The following is a 3,958-nucleotide window of genomic DNA, read 5'->3' as shown; positions in this document are numbered from 1 at the left end:
CATTTCGACAGAGGGCCTAAGCTTAGCGCCACTCAATTCAATTTACTGCTGGTATTTAGCGCGGGAAATATTACGGGGTACGATTTAGGATTCATTTGTTCCTTATTGGACGATTTTCCGATCGTGATTTGTTTTGGGCGGTGATTTGTAAGAATATTTGTTCTTTTTTCAGATTACAAATTATTTGAAGTCACTATAAAATATAAAATGGTTTCCACTTTGTTAAATTTCTAGAATACCAATACATAGGTATGCTTGTATATGTCTTCCATAAATCACGTACTTTAACTTAAATGGTGTTTGAGTAGTTTGTTGTCCTGTTTCCCAAAATAACTATCTCGTTTTCATCGCAATAATTCATACATTATGTACACTTTTCTAATGCATTCGGTCAAAGGTTGACATCAATAAACGAAAGCAAAACCTTTATTGAATAAACTCCTTTAGCGGGATGAAATAGGATTACCTACATCCGCGGTTTCATACAAGAAGATTTTAATAAAATCGAAAATATGTTACTACCTGGGTTTCATCAGCTAAGTGCTTACCCTAACAATATTTTTTTTCCCAATTTTATGTTATCCGCGGGACGGTATCAAATGGGAATCCATTTTGCGTTAATATTTCCACGTGGTTATCAGTTTGTAATTATCGGGGCGTACTGCGTAAATTAATTAAAGCAACATGAACAGCGTATAACGACGTGTTTTTTATAGTTCAGCAAGGATATTAATTACGGTCCTATTTTTATTATAAAATGAAGCGAGTTTATTAAACTTCCGTGAGTTATTGCTTGCACTGCATAAAAATACATTTATCACAAACTAGATAGCGGGAGGATGATGTACTTTTATGTCTTTTTGTAGGAAATTAAATAATCATTTTTATTCTTTTATCATATCTTCTGGACTGTTAGTTCTTTGCTATTAATATTGAGCACTATTTATTCAGCTGAGCTTCTTTATAATAACTAGAATATTTCTGTAAATTCTGTGCATTCACTTGTGCTCTAATGACCATTACCAAGAGAGCTAGTTTTAACTCCACACCCACAAATGTAGAAAATCGTAAACGTTACACTAAAGCCACAATTTAACCAATTTCACTGTTCATTTGGCGGCGCATAACAATCTGGAGTCCCAGTGGGCGGCCATTATGCTCGCTGCTTGAATGACGTCACTGGAATTAGAGCATCTGCGGACTGGGCGCCTGCAATCTCATGATACGAAACACTAGAGGCAATGGCAGACGTATTATCTCCCCACTCTTGATGCATTGCTCTAGTCTTCACGTTAAAAGCACCGCATAACTTTGTTACTTTGTATTGACTCGCCGGAGCGTGAACCGCAATTTCGTATTATTTAGGTGTTTTCCTTTGTTTCAATCTGGGAAAGTGGCTAGATAATGCTTTGTAGAATGTTCGAGAGTTTAAGAATTAAGGATACACTCTATGTTAAATCGCTTTTGTAATGAAAGTATGAGATCGAATTATTCCATGCCAGTGTACTTAATTTCGTCGCTAGAATTCCCTTGCTTGTTACACAAAGAGATTGTTTGAAGTGTAATTTTAATAAAGTTGTCAACTTCACAGTACACAACTTATTCTGTGATTTGACATCATATATTTTATTACCAAACCATACAAGCACATTTTCTTATTCCAGTGCCCAAAATACACCGCCTTACCGTTTTATCCACAAATAAAATTCAGCACAATATGTTGCTTGAAAGTTTCAGCAGCAAGCGGCTTAGCAAAGAACACAATGCGTATTACAGGCTACACAGAGCATTTCATGAATAAACTGTTATTCCAATGCGTTGGTAGGCCAAGCACGTCGGATTGCGGACTTGCTTGTTTCTGCCCGATGCAATGTCTAATGCATTCCAAATATTGAGATTATATCCGCGTTATTGGAAGACTTTTATTTGAAATGCCAGATTTATTGGTCTGGTTGTTGTTCTGTAAAAATAGAAGCAAGGTTTGGTTTAGTGAGCAACGTTTTGCTTGAATGATACAATGAACTGACTTTGGGGTTTCTAAACGTGGTTACAGTGAATGTAGCTTATGGTAAGATATTTCAAATGATCCTAAAACTTTCTTTTATTTAAATAGATTATTTAGATCAACAATTACTTTAGGATATTTTAAGAAAAAAGACAGATTCAGTTTGCAAAAAAAACATCCCTTGAATATTAACTGCAAAAACGCCCCTTCATTAGTTTGCAACTCGAAGACCACGGAGAGAGCAGTGGACTAGACATTTTATATTCCTCACCAGTTTCTTTAGAGCTCTTCACTTTAAAGTTTTTGCTCTTTTATTATAACAACATTGCTCTGTTGGAGGGGGTAGGGGAGGTCAGGATAGACTGGTTGTGTTTAACTAATGACGTTGGTGAAAGATGAGGGGTATTTGTTAAAGGACTGACTATATTAGGTACTGTTAAGGCTTATGTCACAGTAAGTTTCGCGTGTCAACCCGGGGATATTAATCGTTGATCGTCAAGGAATATCGTAGCTATTGAATTTACTAAATAATGATTGGCATTGGGTGGTGGAAGTTGATATTTTGTTGATTAGACTCTGAGCTTGAACATCTAAAAGGTCATTGACATTGCCTCACCCAAAAAGACAAAATGATACTTTCTACAGACTTTTTTATTAATTTTAGTGGGAATGCAGAGTTGCACACAGGTGTTGAATTTACACGTTATATAATAATTCTTAATTGCAACAAATGAGAGCGATTTCGTCTACGGATATTAATCCATTCAACACTTTCTCTTATACCAGTTCCTCTAATTAATACGGATATTGAAATTCCTATCGGATATCTATTACAGCTAATTAAAATGACGTAACCAAAGTCGTAATGTAAATATTTACGACACATAAAAAAAATGTTTACAGTTTATTTAAAATGCATATTCGTTTACAATGTTCATTATTATGGTAATTTGATTACGTGTGTTTATTTTTTAGTTTTTCGACTGTATTTTTTCTTTGGTCGTAAATTGGTGATTGTGAGATAGTTGTTGTAAATAAATGGTCGCAGTCATTATTGTGTTACGTCTGTTGCGGTGACCGCTGGCTGTGTGGCGACCACATTTCTTGTTTTATAGCCGGCTACAAGCAATTCGGCTAACAAGTGAAGTTTGGGAGTGGACATAGGGAAGAGAAGGAGCGATTTTATCGTAAAATGACACTTTCGAAAATAATACGAATGTTGGATACAAAATTGGGATGAAATGTACCAATTGTAACTATCATTGCTGCGGATTATAGTATTTATAGATAGAAGTAACAAAATGTAATGTTGGCTAGATTTTTTCTTCATAATCTTTTATCTGCCCACCCTTTTTCGAGCAGTGATGGCGTAGCTTGCAGATTCAATGAAAAGCAGCTGAAACACCCAGTAGCATGATGTCCCATGTCAGGACCTGTTACCAGAGTTCCTAAGGTTTGTATATTTTCGCTTGTCGTAATATTCGGCAAGACCTGCGTCTGTTCTCACTAAGGTCTCATCCTAACCGCGAGCAGTGTTCAATTGTTCGGAACGGTTTAGTCGGCATGGTGAGTTAATACGAACCATTGTTTATGTACTCCCATATTTATGCACTTATGCACGCCTCCGGTTTATTGCCGTGACTCGGAACATCAATAAAACGCTAATACGACGCTTTGTAACTACCTCATTATTTACTTATTGCTGTGGGATATTATTGTTAACCCTTGCGACAACTTTATACTTACATCCGTAATAAAAATATTATCGGGTTAAGTTACCAGCCCTTTTACTCGTACCTACAGCCACTTTTCGCCATTTTGTTTTTTCTATGGCACCTCTCCTCTATGGAGTTTCTTGCTGGGTCTTCTCTGCTAACTGCTTTTCTTTCTTTTCTTTCTTTAACTTTTCTTTCGTTTAGGTGCTGAAAACGTCAACGACAAAGCTAGGCGCTC

This window comes from Helicoverpa zea, chromosome 6, assembly GCF_022581195.2.
Source record: "Helicoverpa zea isolate HzStark_Cry1AcR chromosome 6, ilHelZeax1.1, whole genome shotgun sequence".
Lineage (NCBI taxonomy): Eukaryota > Metazoa > Arthropoda > Insecta > Lepidoptera > Noctuidae > Helicoverpa > Helicoverpa zea.
Note: the sequence above shows the minus strand (reverse complement) of the source record.